This window comes from Saccostrea echinata, unplaced genomic scaffold (genome assembly GCF_033153115.1).
Source record: "Saccostrea echinata isolate AGI-Se365-2 ecotype Australia unplaced genomic scaffold, CSIRO_AGI_Sech_v1 ptg000004l, whole genome shotgun sequence".
Classification (NCBI taxonomy): domain Eukaryota; kingdom Metazoa; phylum Mollusca; class Bivalvia; order Ostreida; family Ostreidae; genus Saccostrea; species Saccostrea echinata.
In genome coordinates, this window is record NW_026889753.1 from 6,536,607 (window position 1) to 6,553,536 (window position 16,930).

The following is a 16,930-nucleotide window of genomic DNA, read 5'->3' on the forward strand; positions in this document are numbered from 1 at the left end:
GTTAATATGTAAATGTTAACATAAATCAAAAAAAAAAAAAATTATGTCTAAATAATACCTTATCTTAAAATATGGGATCTAGCTATCAATACATAATAGTGATGAACATGGGCATAAGAAAGGGGGGAGGGGCCTGTGTCCCCCCAACAATTTTTTTTTTGCAGACATAATGATATAGAATATTATAGAAAACAAAGCTACTATATTTTGTATAAATATGCTCGTGTCCCCACAATAAACAAGAGGCCCATGGGATCATCTGAGCTCTTCCTGTTCTTAATCAGCAGATTCATCTTTCAATTGTGTGATACATTCCAATATAAATTGCCAGTTGTAGCCCCACCCTATCCCCGGGGTTTATGATGTGAACAAACTTCAATCTACACTATCTGTGAATGCTTCCATGTAAATATGACTATCATGGTTTTCCTGTTCTTGAAGAGATTTTCAAGCATTTTTTCTTATATGTATTCCAATTGCCCATTATGGCTCCACCCTATGCCCAAGGTCATGATTTGAACAAACTTGAATCTACACTACATGAGGATGCCTACATATTATGACTAATCATGACTATGCTGTTCCTTGGAAAAGGCTTTTTAAAAATATTTCCTTTGTTTTCCTATGCAATACTTTGATTGCCAATTTTGGCCCCACCCTTCCCCTGGGGGTCATGAATGTAATAAATTTAAAATCTACACTACCTGAGAATGTTTCTTTTTAAATATGACTGATCATGACTATGCTGTTTTTAAGAAGATTTGAAAAGATTTTTCCTATATATACCAATGTAAAACTTTGTTTGCCCAAAGTGGCCCTGACCTACCTCTGGGGGTCATGACTTGAAAAAAAAAATTCTTCTTTTCTGGCCCAAATAGTTCTTGAGAAGAAGATTTTTAAAGATTTTTAAATGACCCTAACTTTTTACTATTTCTTCATTACCTCTCCTTGGAAGAGAGTGTGGCCCTTTATTTGAACAAATTTGAATCCCCTTTACCAAAACAAACTTGTTGAAAGTGGCCCAGTGTTTCTGGAGAAGAGGATGCAATTGTAAAAAAGTTATTATCAATTTCAGTGAAGTGTGCCATTTGGCATTACGTGACAATCTATCTCGACAGATGCACCCAGCGTAAACAATTCACGCCCCCGGTATAAGAACTGTGTGATTGGTCAAATCATTTTGTCAACATTGACACGGAAATAGTCTGTTGCACAAGCAACCAATCAGGGATAAGGAGAGACTACTATTTACCTTGAGTGCAGCTGTCCTCATAGGTTGTGTCGTAATGCAAAAAGGTACACTTCACTGGAATTAATAAAAATGACAACAACAAAAACGACTACAACTAACAACGGACTAGTTCTTTTTATGGCTTGTTATGGAATTCTTGGTGGTGCCCCCTCCCCAACTGAAAATATATGATTGTACTCCCTCCTCTAAACTGAAATTGCTTCCTTCAGGTCTGATAAATACAAATGAATAAGTAATGTTGAATTTAATTTAATATTACAAAATATTGATAGATGGGGTTAAGTCAGACATAGGTGTGAGCAAGTGTCATGTGGCTGTGGGTAAATACATTGTAGAGGCTAGTCCTTACTTTGCAAATTCATCTTTTCAAAAGTTGTGGCTTTGTGTTGGGTCAACCAAAAGGTCAAAAGGATCAAAAGAAATGATTTAGGGTGCAACAATATATATTGTGATGCAGTGGGGGATACACATGATATGATAAATCAATACATAAATATAAGGGTATTTGCAAAGACAAAATAGCAAAACTTATTTTGAATATAGAAATCTTTTTTGTAAGAATTTAAAAAAAAAGTGAAAATATTCATTTTGGTTTATTTTTGGTTACAAAGTAGGCTACTAAATAGACTAGGTCTATAATAGAAAAAGATTTTTTAAACATGTTAAAAAAAGTGTCATAATTTAATCTATATTTCCCTTCCTTAAAGATGTAGAAACTTCATGATGTATTGCGCCCCCCCCCCAATTTGGCGGGGGGTTTTTTCAATTGAAAAGGGCGTACTGTCATTAATTTTTTTTTTTTTCAATGACCCATGTTCTTGGGAAATCAAAATACAAGAAGCAAAGACCTTTTTCCTGTAAAACATGTTAAAAGACAAAAGTTGCAAAGGGTTCTCTACATAGACCTATAGGCCTAGATTAATCTCAGCGAGATTCGTAGAGACTAAAAGTGTTGGTACGGTGTCTCTGCGGTCACCAGACCAAAATTTTTAGTCTCTACGAAGCTCGCTGAGATAAGGCCTAGATGGGAATTGAGAAAGATGGCGGCCAAGGGACAAAACTTTTGAAAAGCGTGGCTTCAACTTTCCTCGAGTTAGTACCTAGTAAGGAGGATGAGAACGATTAAAACGAGCCCCCTTTTCAATCAGCTGTTAAAACATTTTCTTACCTTCTACTGGACTGTTGACAAATGTTGCAGAAAGGTATGCCTGCGCCTTTGACCCATGGTACTGGTGTCCATCCACGTGACCGTTCTCAAGCTCCATCTTATCACGTGACTTCACAATGGGTACGGATAACAGAGACATTAAACAGATAGGCCTATGTATCCTACAGAGTGCAATTAAAGATGACCCATAATTTTGTGGGTATTTCATTAGGAAGTGTTAATTTATCACGCAGAGATATTCATGTTGTATTGTTTCATCGATAATACCACTACTCAGAGAAGCAGCGAGGATTTTTTTTTGGGGGGGGGGGGGGGGTCCTTTATACCAGTCTGTTATACTGCACCGTGCTACATCTGCAGTTTTTTTTTATTTTCTCTGCATGACGTGAACGTCCTACTTTTATAAAATAACAAATGTAGAAATTTTTATGGTTTATAATTAAAAAATATGTATATTATTTCTATCACAGTCAAATCTATATATAAGCCACCAACAGCTGATTAGCCTTTAATCATTTATATTAATTTGTAATTCTGAACAAATTATACGTATAGAGGAGTTTTAAAAAATACATGTACAATATTTATTATTTTTATAAATAATATACGGTCTATGCTTTAAGTACAACCATATACTAAATGTTAGGACCTATATAATTTATGCAATATGGATCTATAATGAATACAATTAACGTAAATCCTGACTTAAGCTTTAAATTGATAATGTGTTTGATGCACATGAAATATTTCTACTGATTCTGATTTAAGTATTGTGCATGAATATACGTAAGAGCTTGAAAAAAAAAAATCAAACTGAATGTATTTTAAATATAGAAGACTAAAATAATTTAAAAAAAAAAGGTATGAATACATATAGAGCAATATTACGAATCATATGTGTTCGTTTTTTTTTTTATTTTATATATATATATATATATATATATATATATATATATATATATATATATATATATATATATATATATATATATATAATGATTTTTTAAAAGTAATCCGCGCGCAATACGTTCTGTGCGAAAGAGAGCGAGGCTTTCCGTATTGCGTCTGGTGTTACTGTTCTGAACGCTAACCCCAATAGTATATGGTATAATGGTAATACCACAGACAGCATTGAGAGCTGTAACCCCGTTAACTTTTTTGTCGGTTCAGAGCTGTAACTCTGTTCGTATCAGGTGAGAAACAGGAACAATATAATTATTGTCAATTTGAAGTTCAGGCTTAGACTTGCATATATTAGCATTTTAAAATAATTCAGAATCATTATTTAATGAGGAATTTAAAAAAAAAAACTTATACTAGCTTCTGGATTTATTTTGAAAGAATTCATCACATAAATCAAATACAGTAAAACACGCTTATAACGAAGTGCCAGGGACAAATGATTTCGACTCGTTATAAACATAGTTCGTTATATCCGTTAGTATCACAATACAGTTTAAAGTCACAGGGAATGAAAATCACTTCACTGTAAGCGTCAATTCATTATGAGCGTGTTTTACTGAATAACGTCCCCATAATTTGATGACAGACTTTGCGTGTAACACGAAATTACATGTAACCTTATTCACTTCGGTGCCAAACGCAACGAAGCAAAAGGGAAAAATATACTCGTAAATCTTAACTCTTTTATTTACATTTAATTTAAAGACATTTAATTAAAAAATATACATATGATCATGAATTATGGGCTGTTTTTACACTCGTGAAAAAGAATCATTAAATACTCTTTCGCTTAACAATATATGCTTATTTTGACTTTATGCATGTTAAGTTTTTTTTTATTCAATTAAAAATTGGGGGCCAGGATTTTATGCATTTATAGATGTAAATAATTTGCCTTGCTTGGTTGTAAAGCAGTAGTGACATTTCCATGATCAGCGTATCTTTAATATATAATGCAGTTATGCATAAAATCATTAATTGAAAAACGATAATGTTACTGAATATATTTTGATCAGATATCAAGTTCAATTGAAAATCTGATGCTTCTTTTTAAAGGGAAGGCATGCATCAAATCCCCTGTACTGCCTTCTGTATACTATTTAAACCACCCAAGTGTAAAAGGTAAACATACAAAGGAAACTCGATCATTTCTTCATTCTTGTTCCAAGATCCAAATGAAGTTTATCACTGAGATTGAAATGCATGGTTGAAAAGCTTCTAAACAACTTTTTAAGCATACATAGGATTCTATGTGTCATTAGCTTGTACACTTATGATTATAAACAAGGCATTATTTTAAAAGATTTCTGCACGATTTATTTTGTAACTCTCGATTTTTTTACATAAAAATATTTAAACCTGATACTCAAGTCAACGACATTATTTTCGTCAATGGTGTTTTATTTTTTCATTTCTATGCACCAATGCCCCAGAAAAGGTTTGACGTGGCTAATGTTTGCTATTCAGCCGATGGTTAAAATGGTTAACACCCACTGTTATTTCATTACACCTCCATGCAGAAATGCGTCAGGTACAGACAGGAAATATTCATTTGGACATATACATTGATTAGTCGTCTGTAATCTGATGTAAGGTTGCAAAATCTGTAAGTAATACTGTGTCAACATTTCTTTGCTCATTTAAACGTAGCTGAACACTTGAATCGTAACAACTAACTTAGTTCAAAATTTTACCGATCTTTATATAAACAACAATCATATTTAACTATGTATACATTTTTAATCCATGGTATATATGACAGAATGTACATTATTTATAGAAAAGAACACGTGATGGCGATAAGACCTTTCAGCATTTTTTTATTCACCATGGTCAATGTATGGAAATTCAGCAAAGGAGGTAAAGAGATTTCGTTACGTAATTATGCATTACATATGTATTACTGAGTACGCTCTTTAGAGTTGACAGGAAATTAAAACATTTTTGATGGCCAATGGTATAGAACAATTTCTTTTTCTATCCATGGAGGTTTAAAAACACAGCCTAAAATCCAACAAAAGTTTTCATTAATACATGATACGCTTCCGGAATTCCTTCGGTGCATCAGAAAGTTGTTCAAGGGGATGGGGTGGGGGCAATGGGGAGGGCATGGTAGAATATTAGAGATTGAATGAAAAATTTAAGAATTATAATCATCAGTGATAAATTACAATATATAGAATATAACTGAGACTTCTGAAAATTAAAACAAACTCGGTCTTTTTTGGATTCAGTGTAAAATACAAGTACAAGAAATTTAAACTTTGCCCTATTATCATAAAGCTATAAAATACATAAAGAAATACATAACGTGTTTATACCGGTCCTGTGTGTTTTTGAAAAAAGTACTTTGCCTTTCTTGTTATAAGAATGAGAATTGATTTATGTTTAACTTGTTGAAATGGGTGTACTCAAAGCAATATGAAAACTAAGACAGTATCGATGCCTTATATTTAATCGGAAACATATGACATATCTGACAGAATATCACAATTTTTTCAATAACCTTCATATTCAGAGAAATTGTAGACGTTATGACTAATTATAAATACATGTTTAAGAACACAATTATTGGTAGGTGCAATTGTTATGGGGGAAATGTCTTGGTAAAATGCAAAACCTCTATTGTCACTGTAGTAAAAATCCCTTTTAAAGCATGAAATGTGAAATGAAATATATGGAGTTAACGAACAGTATTCAAGCTCAAAACTCTATTTAAACAATACAAATCAGGAGCAGAGCAAACACGGACCTCTCACAGATCAGAGGTGGAATCAGGTGCCATGTAGGAGTGAGCATCCCCTGCCGACCTGTCACACCCCCCGTGTACTCCTTGTCATGATCGGGATATAACGGAAAATCCGTTGACAATTCAGAGTGTAAATAATGGCCTAACAATTAGTATGAAAAACGTCAGTCAGAATTTGACTTAATGATTAGGTTGTATTTGCTGACAAGGTTATTGTATCGACCATAGAACTTACGAAATGATGACTTTCTAAAAACGAAACTGTTGATATTCTTATTTCATCAACCTGTTTGTCAATAACTTACCTCGTTTTAGAAATAGTTTATACGTAGAGCATGCTCTTGCTATCGAATCAACTGAGAGTTATAAACCCCATATGGAGATGATAATGGTATATTGCTGCATGTTCAAAGGACCATGTAGCGATGCAAATTGTGAGAAGTCAAACAGACCTCTGAAAACGGAGGTGGGATCAGGTGACAAGGAGGAGTACCGTTAAGCATCCCCTGTCCACCGGTAACAGCCCCTTATGATCGAATAAACGGAAAATCCGTAGAAAATTTAGTGTGGAAATAATGGCCTAATTTGTATAAAAGACGTCAGTTAACATTCGACTAAAAGACAGATAGCATTTGCAAACAAGGCCATTGTATCTACCACAGAATTATTCGTTTTGGGGTATACTTTGTGCTCTCTTGCATCACTGCTCTATAGCTATATGCCATTGTTTAATATAAGAGATGATCATCTCCTTCACTCTGATTTTCATCGACAAACGTAGGTAACATCAGATGTAAAGTTCTATTGAATCTTTCAATCAAACCATCAGATTAGTCTGTAAGGTGCAGTAAGGGGCTTAGCAATTTTTAAAAGCTGGCATAATTTGAAAATAAGTTGGAATCGCATTAGCATCCCTGGTCTGTATGGATACACAAAGGTGTACCAAATCGGCAACTGAATTTTCAGCTACTAATTTGTCAGCTTCTAATTGAGTACACGTATGTGTATTTTGTATGTGTAGGCAATGCATATGCCTCGATTCTGGATCGCGGCAATTTTGACTTGATCGTCTTTTGTGCCATCGACCGAGATGGCTTCTTTAAATAAAACACTTATGTTTTAATTTCAGTTAAGCCTTCCTGAAACGATCAAATACCGAACCTAAATTGTTTTAGAGTTTCTTGGAAAGTTATTTCCAAATATAATTACCTCCTGTAAGTAGACGAGACATTTTTCTTCCATTGAAGTCCGCATAACACGGCTTCCGTTCGTTCGAATGTTGCAGGATTATTAAAAAGTCCAAAAGTGACTGAAAAATTCAATAAGTCCTTTGTAAGCAGCGAAGAATTTTTCGTTTATTTTTAACTTGCCAGTAACCACTAGCTAAAACTAGTGCAAAAGTACTCTGCACCTGGCAATGAATCAAACGCTTCGTCCACTCTATGTAGCAAATAAGCGTTTTTGACAGTGACGGAATTTAAACTTCGATAATAGATGGAAAAACCTACGGAAAAAAGCTTTTTTTAACGAGAACGATAGGCGATTCCCAAGGTGAGCTACTCGTTTCGATCACTACTTTGTGTAACGTGATTTATCTCACGTAAGGCATTATTTCGCTGAGATAATGGTAATTCTCGGAGGTAACTGGTTTTGCGTCACCGTTCTTATCTCAATTCTATGCTCGGTAAAGTCATTTCGACCTAAGTAACTATTAGGTCCGAAAAATATACTCAACAAAAAAAGTTAAGCGCTACTTATTTTTTTTTTCAATATAACTTTATTATGGTGTATTTTGGGGGTCATAACTGAGCGTCTGTACATGTTCATGAATTGTTATTCAATCGCACTCTTGATTTGTACTCCGTTTCCTGTAGTTTTGTTATTAAAAGTTTGGCGTTATCTGCATTCATCTGAAATGGTTGTCTTGAATACTCATTGGCTATTTTCTAAAGGAACAGGTTTTGATACTTTGTTAACAAATTAGTCTTTTGTACGGCATTATGCTGGCGCCATCGGCGACATTTAATTTTAATGGATGACAGTGGTCAATATTTGGAAGAGGAAACAATCATAGAGATGGATTAGATATAAGCCAACTTGTTTTTATATTCCTATAAAGCAGAATTTATTTATTTGTTTGCATATTGTTTTTATGGAAAAAAAAACAAACACTTGCTGTGGCCTTCAAGTCGACATTTAGATATTTCAACGACGTGTTATCAATTAGCAATAGTTACTTCCATTCATATATCGACTCGATATATCCCAGTGAACATGAAATAAAAGTCACCACAAAGTCTGCCACATCTGTTTCATACTTTTATATTTTACTTACTTTAGACGATAAGGGCCAACTAACAACTAAGTTTTTGACAAACGAGTTTACTTCAGCTTTTCCATCGTCAACTTTTCTTTTTTATGGAGTAATATTCGCTATCACCTGCATATGATGTTTACGCCTCCCAACGTATTCGATACTCAAGAGCATGTTCTGAGTACGATCAATTTTCAAACCGAGGCAGGCCACTGACAGATAAATTGATGTTACATGGACTTCAACAACCTCATTTAAAATCAGCATTTTGTAAATTCTATGGTTGTTATAATTACTTTTTTTATTTCATGACAAGGAGCACACGGCGGGTGTGACAGGTCGGCAAGGGATGCTCACTCCTCCATGGCACCTGATCCCACCTCTGATGTTTTGGAGGTCCGTGTTTTCTCTGCTCTTATTTTGTACTGTCTAATGGACTTTTGAGATTGAAAACTGTTCGTTATCTCCATATATTTCATTAACAAATCTTACCTATCATTGGGTCTTATTTTGGCTGACGTTTTTCATCCTTATTGTTAGAACTGTTTTTATACTTGATTTTACTACGGAATGTTTTCTACCTGATCAATACATAGGGCTGACCGGTCAGAAAGGGATGCTAACTTCTCCTAGGCACCTGATCGCACCTCAGGAATTTTGAAGGGACTGTGTTTTATGCTCTGTTCACAGATTTGTATTGTTTGTGGATTTTTTTTTAAATCAAGCACTGTTCATAATCCCCACCTTTTTCATTGGTCAGTGAGATCACCTGACCTTAATCCATCCAATAAAGCAAGCGTTGGGCATGCACCAAAAACATAATTCAGCAACGCAAAACCAACCCAACACACTTCGTTGAACTTGAAATAGCTCTCCTTTCGGAATGGTCGAGAGTTCTTTAGAGTAACTTCCGAAATTTAATTAATTTTCCAAAATCGAGGCAGAAAAATGAACAGGAAAAGAGGTGGTAATATAAGCTGCAGATACTGACAACAAAGTCCTGACTGTTCAGGTTCATTAAATATCCGCAAAATCCTGAATATTTTGTTTCATTTAAAAACCAAGGCTGATGGATATTCTCGGTGTTATTCCAATTAAATTTGTTCAATTTTTTATCAATGGAAAATTGGGCTGACTCTATTAATTGTTTTAGTCATCATTTCATAAGTTCTATGGTCGATACAATGACCTTGTCAGCAAATACAATTTATCATTGAGTCAAATGCTGACTGACGTTTTTCATACAAATTGTTAGGCCATTATTTACACACTGAATTATCGACAGATTTTTTTTGTTATTTCCCGACCATGACAAGGAGCACACGGTGGGTGTGACCGGTCGGCAGGGGATGCTCACTCCTCCATGGCACCTGACCCCACTTCTGATGTTTGGAGGCCCGTGTTTGCTCTGCTCCTATTTTGTATTGTTTGATGGACTTTTGAGCCTGAATACTGTTCGTTATCTTCATATATTTCATTTAGATAATTGTAAAGATTACATGTACGATTATTTTTCTACATACATATATTGACAAAATACATGTATTATTAATAATAGTGGAAAAAATAAAATTCCTCTACATGTAGTTCGTCCTTAATTTGTTGAGTGTATGCATGATGAATTGTCTAAATTTATTTTTCTCGTCGACTGTAAGCTTGCTTGATACACTATCCATATAATCCGGTGATCGTGAATGCCAGAATCTGTCATTTGAAAATTCCTAAAATTCATTATTCCGGAATTCTTACACTCCATGTTGACGGACTCGAAAGGTTCTAAACTAGCCAACTGTTTATTTTCCGTTATACAGGGTGTGTTCCATCTTGACAGGTGCAGGGTTCTCCATCATTTCAAATTTGACTGTGGTGCAAGACTTTTGCGAAGTGCTAATTTTCGCGTTATTTCACGACCGAATTCGTGAAAAATTAAAAACACAAAACTCTTCTGAATCGCTATACATTTCAATATAGAATTTAATGGTATGAAGTATTAGCGAATTGAAAAATAAAGAGGATGTTGTACTTACTATATTATTTTCCCTAAAAGTGTGGTAGATAATATGAAAAAATTAAAGAAAAAAAAGACGTTAAATGTTGTCATATGCAAAAGTATAAACCACTCAATGTAGAATTATAATTGATTCAAATCAATTTGTAATTATGTTTTAAATGAAATGTAATTTAGTCACACAGCAAAATATGATAAATTTTGTGCTTTTAGATAGAGAATCCCCAATGTTTTGAAAAATTGCCTACTTGAAACAGAACGGACTTTAAAATTAACATTAAAATAATATCCCTTCAAAATGCAAGATGGGTACGCTTAATTCCACCACATTATATCGGGTCTAGTGATTAAGCACGATGACGATATACAACGTAGGTCTTTTTGAACCTGGTTCGAATCCTGGAGTGGCTAATATATATACCTAATATTTTTTCCATAAAATAATGAAAATATAATGAAATATCAATTTGAGAAAAGAGATTATCCCAGTATGAAGTTCTTAAGAGTAATATTTTAATTACATTCATTTTTTTCGCTCTTTACTGTAATCTCAAGATAATAAAACACAGGATTTCATATCATTACATGACGGTGTAATCACTGTAATGAAAAATGAAATTTAAAAAAAAATGATTATGACATGTTTTTGTTATCATTAAGTAGTGGCTCAGATCTGACTTAAAACAGTACGTCCCAGCTTTAAACGATTAAATTGAAATTAATGACGTTCTCGAGTTAAATTATTGGATGTAGCATCTACAATTTAGATATGGAACACAACTGTAATTTAAAGAAATACACACTCTATAGTATATCAACATCTTTTTACAAAAAAAATACTGTTTAAGGTACATATTGTGTTATTTATTGCTGTTAATTCTCCCTCTCTATACAGCTTCCTTCTCATACATGGATGATATACAGGCAGTGACATGTACATGTATACAGTATTCATAAGTTGTATACAATCCAACAGGTAGCCCATGTTCGATAAAATAATATATAAATAAAAGATAAGTGGAATGTTAAAGTTGCATAATGAGTCAAAACTATGTGTTTCTTTTAAGAAAATTGTATCACAAAACAAAAGATTTCTGTGAAATATGAATATAGCGAAGTTTTGACTACTCAACTGCACTGTAAAGCAAGAAAAAAACTGCAAAATATAAGTGCCGGAAAAACAAATGTTGTATCTATCGCTTTGTTTTTATCGTCGTCAACAATGTCAAGGTCACGCGTCCTTTATTTTTAGCGTGAAACTTGTAAACAACATTGAATTGGGGCAAGCAGAAATAAGGAATAAGTTATGATCATCTTTTTTGAAGATTGTATCAAAATTCTCAGTCATCCGACATTTATATCTATGGAATTGAAACCATGATAAATTCTTCAACTTTTGAGCGCATGCGTACAATAAAGAGGAAGAAGTGAAGCAATATTTTTGTGATGGGTTATATAAAGATTTCTTTTTACTTTTATTTTTATCCATTAAATTAGATTTTTAGGTCACCTGAGTCACTCAGGTGACCTACTGCTATCTGTTTTCGTCGTGCGTCGTCCGTTAACTTTTGAACATTTTTAACTTCTTCTCTGGAACCGCTCAACCAATTTCAACCAAATTTGGTATATAGCATCTATGGGTGAAGGGGAACAAAAATTGTGAATTTCATGGTCCCTGCCCCCCCCCCCCCCGGGGCCTGAGGGGTGGGGCTAAAACCACCAAAAATAATGCAATCTTTAAAAATCTTCTTCTTTACTCCTGGACATCAAGCAGTCAAACTGTTGGCATCATTGTAACAAGCATTGAGGCCTCTACCAAAATTGTGAAATTCATGGCCCCAGAGTCAGGGGTTCTGGTGTTAGGGCGGGGCTCTATTGATTATATAGTGAAAATGCATTAATTCTTTGAAAATCTTCTTCTCTGCTCCTGGGTATTAAATAAAGGAACTAAGTACATAGTTATGATGAGCAAGAGTGCTTATTCCAAAATTGTGAAATTCATGGTCAGGGTCAGGGGTTCTGGTGTTAGGGCGGGGCTCTATTGATTATATAGTGAAAATGCATTAATTCTTTGAAAATCTTCTTCTCTGCTCCTGGGTATTAAATAAAGGAACTAAGTACATAGTTATGAAGAGCAAGAGTGCCTCTTCCAAAATTGTGAAATTCATGGTCCAAGGGTCAGGGGTTCTGGTGTTAGGGCGGGGCTCTATTGATTATTATAGTGAAATGCATTAATTCTTTGAAAATCTTCTTCTCTGCTTCTGGATATTTAATAAAGTAACTAAGTACATAGTTATGATGAGCAAGAGTACCTATTCCAAAATTGTGAATTTCATGGCCCCAGGGTCAGGGGCTCTGGTGTTAGGGCGGGGCTCTATCAACTATATAGTGAAAATGCATTAATTCTTTGAAAATCTTCACCTCTGCTCCTGGGCATTAAGGTGACTAAGTACATAGTTATGATGAGGAGGTGGGTCCCTTCCAGAATTGTGAAAGCCATGGCCCCTGGGTCAGGGGTTCTGGTGTTAGGGTGGGGCTCTATTGATTATATAGTGAAAATGCTTTAATTCTTTGAAAATCTTCTTCTCTGCTCCTGGGTATTATTTAAACAAACTAAGTGCATGGTTATGATGCATAAGGATGCCTTTTCAAAAATTGTGAATTTCATGGCCCCAGGGTCAGGGGCGGAGCTCTATTGATTATATAGTGAAAATGCATTGATTCTTTGAAAATCTTCTTCTCTGCTACTGGAGAGTATTTAAACAAACTAAACATGATTATTTAAACATGATTATGATAGACAAGGATGCCTCTTCCAAAATTTTTAAATATATGGCCTCAGTTTTTTGGGTTCTTGAGGAGGGGGGGGGCTTTATTGATTATATAGTGAAAAAGCATTAATTCTATTAATTAATCATTAATTAGTCCTGTCTGCTCCTTTGTGTTGAGCTGATAAATAAATTGCTTAGCTATGATGAAAATGGGAACTTCGAACAGAATTTTTAAACCTTGTGGTCCTGGAGTCAGGGCTTCTAGCATAATGGGGGGGGGGGGCTTTTGATAATATAGTGGAAGAGTGTTAATTCTTCGAAGTCCATAGTTATGATGATGAGGGTACCTCTTCCAAATTTGTAAATTTCTTGACCCTTGGTCTTGGGTTCTGGTGTTAGGGTAAGGCTTTGTTGAATCTGTAGTGAAAATGCATTGTACCTGTGAAATTCTTCTCTGTTTCTGGGCATATCGGAAGCAAACTGAGTAAAAGTTTAAATGATATGAGTAAGCGTATTTCTACCAGATTTTTAAACATCTGGACCATTCGTCTAAGCATTCTGGTCCTGGGCAGGGCTCTATTAACTTGCATTCTACTGAGAGAAGTTATTCCCCTTTTCCACTCATCTTTGATAATTAATCACTGTAAATAATGTATTTGAAAGGTTAATAGAATAAGATAATTATGCAAGAATGTTTATCGTATAATTCAAAGAGTACTTTCTTAGTTTTAATAATCAGGTAGACCTGTAAGTAATAGATAAATAAAAATGAGACAAAAATAACTTATCTTACTAAAAGTTCTTCAAAGACCATAGGAGAGGTCAATGCTAGAGGTCTTAATATGGGTTTAAAAATAGTACAGAAGCACTAATAGTTTGTTAATAGTCTGCATGGGGATAGTGTTAAGTGGGGGACAAATTAGAACTTAATTTATGAGTTGATACTGAATACTAGACTAATTATTTTGTTGATCCTGATCTTCCTACTTCTCTCGCTTTAGGGCAACAATGCTTCATCTATCAGTGTATTTAACTTCTAAATTGTTGTATTATACTCAGGTGACCGTTAAGGCCCTTGGGCCTCTTGTTTAGGTTCTGAAACCTTTAATTTTCTGAAACCTAATATCTTCAAGAACTGAACAAAATTTGCATGTGTCATGCAAAAATTCTACTGTTGTCAATTTTCCCGTTTGTCCGTCACAGTGTCACTTTAACAAGGTTATGCCAGCCTAATAAATAATGTACGTAGCTGTAACTAAATTTAGAATTCACTCGTCATGTGTCGTAGGTATTTAAATGAGGAATAATCATGAGTTTCTGCAACACCCTCTTTAGTAATGTTAAATGCAATTAATAGATATCGGTATAGTACATGCATCTACATAGCGTACAAAGAATGTTACCAATAGATAAGTGTACTGTCAAAATAGTGTGAAAACAGAGTGTTTGTCTCACTTCAATCATGCGTTAGATCTAGTGAGGATTTAGAAGATAATTGATTGTGCAAGCCAAGTAATGGGCAGTAATTAGAGTAAACTGACGGGTTACCATTATTTCGTTACTGAAAAACGGTACATAATTTAGAGTTTCGTTTTCAGAATTATAGATTTATGTTCCTGATCGACAACGATCTTACTGTGGCGCTAATATTTTACTGTGGCGGAACTATGGTGCTGTTTTTTTTAACTGTGGCGGGGCCGCCACATTAAAAGGCCCATGGAGAACCCTGAGGTGGTATCTTAACAGAAAATACAACAGAAGATTCGGAAGTTTTCATTTATGCTTCATTTATGCTTTTGGTATGAGAACATCAAATCTTCTCTTTTTTATTTGCTCAGCAATGCAAGTTGTATTATCTGTTATGTCTCCCTTAATATTGCAAGAAAGCAACATCTCAGATTCAAGGGGTATCTCTGTTTATTCATAATTATTACTCTTGTGCAAGTGTTATCTTAACGTTTTTCCTTATACAACTGGATATTAAATTCAGAGGACATCAATTTTCATCTACTAGTATCCAACAGGACTTTGTTGTCAGGAAATCTATCTCCAGAAAGACTCCCATTCCGCAATTACAATCGGATGCTCAAATTTTGATCTATTTATAAGAATTGGAAAAATTACATTTTCCGAAACACGTTGGGTTTCGCCCTCTGCTGTTGTTAACGTATCTGCTACCTCAGTTAAAATTGATATAGGACTCATTTTCTCGTATACCCCAATCGACAGCAGGGAGACAGATGAGCATGTATCGATGAGCTTTGCACGCTCACATCACCAGTCCTAATCTTTGGAAACCATGCAGCAGCTGTTTGAAATAGGTAACAACCTAATAAAAGATGGGGCTTGTTAATATTAGCTCTACTGGTCGGAGACCAGAAGAGCTTATGCGATAGTATTGTGCCCATCGTCCGTCCTTCTGTCGATAAACAATTTTTTAAAATGCTAATCCTCCTACAGTTTTTTGTCCGATTTCAAGATAACTTGGTGCACTAGTACAGGACTTTTGCGAGGAGTGCTGACTTTTACAGTTGACGGCTTACTTTTACACTAGGACAATGTACGGAAGCTCTTCTACGATATAAATATTTAAGTCAACATTTAATTAAACGAAAATAACGGGTTATTTCAAAGCACAAATAAATTGCCCTTGAAGAAAACGACAACCACCCTACCCTTAACTTCCAGCCTTCACATGTTAGTGCCCCTAACACCATACCTATGACCACTAGAAATATTTTCCCATCTATTATCAACTCTGTACCTCCATACATGATACAGGTTTAAATGTCAAAGTAAACAGTCAACTGTAAAAGCAGTGCTTCTCGCAAAAGTCCACAATGCAGATATATAATTCTGTCTATCGGTTTTCGATTTCGACTAGTACAATAAAGATACATAATTCTGCCTATCGGTTTTTGATTTCGACTAGTACAATAAAGATACATAATTCTGTCTATCGGTTTTTGATTTCGATGAACGGTGTTGCCAAGGAAAAACATTCCGAATAATTCGTTCATCCTGCGTTCACGTTCTGCGTTCGCACACTGTTCATAAAACGTTTGCCAAATTACGTTCAGCGTACACAACCGTTCATTCGCCGTTCGTACAGCGTTCGCTCATCGTTGACTCCGTTCGCTTACTGTTCAAGTGGGAAAGGCTAACGTTTCAAGAATATGTGAGATAAAAGAAAGTTTATAATCAAAGATGCCAGTAAAGTCTTTTTAGTATTGCACATTAGTAAATAATTACATGCAAATGTCATGAAGTACTTTAATTCAGACGTGAAGAGATTCACTTCATACAAATCGATATAAAGTACATCAGAGTGATACATGTAACTATGGTAAATCCCCGTTTCAGTTCTCTCTATAATAAACCAAGTTTTGAAAGTGATATTTATAGTAGATCAAAGCGTCAGAGTTATAACTATAGTAAAAACAAAGTGTCAAAGTTATCACTATAGTTTACTATCGTATTTCTTTTTGTAGGGGATTCTAGTAGACTTTTCTTTCCCAATTAATTAGTTCATGGGAGTACTCGTATAACTAAAATAAATATATTCGTATTTGCTTAAATCGTCCCATTTTCATCTCAATGATTTTTTTATACAGTGGAAACTCTTACGTGTTCATCCTCAAGTTCTATTCAAATTGGTTCAACAACCACCACAACTTTCCAATTTGGAGATGGCAGCAAAACCTA

At 34.6% G+C, this 16,930-nt stretch overlaps 1 long non-coding RNA gene across 1 annotated transcript; it reads left to right on the top strand.

The window, feature by feature from the left end:
- The first annotated feature begins 4,910 nt into the window (after nt 1-4,910).
- LOC133179438 (uncharacterized) lies at nt 4,911-16,930 on the top strand. The gene is made up of 3 exons (XR_009720122.1): nt 4,911-4,989; nt 5,164-5,243; nt 16,840-16,930. It is a non-coding gene; the product is annotated as an uncharacterized LOC133179438 (long non-coding RNA).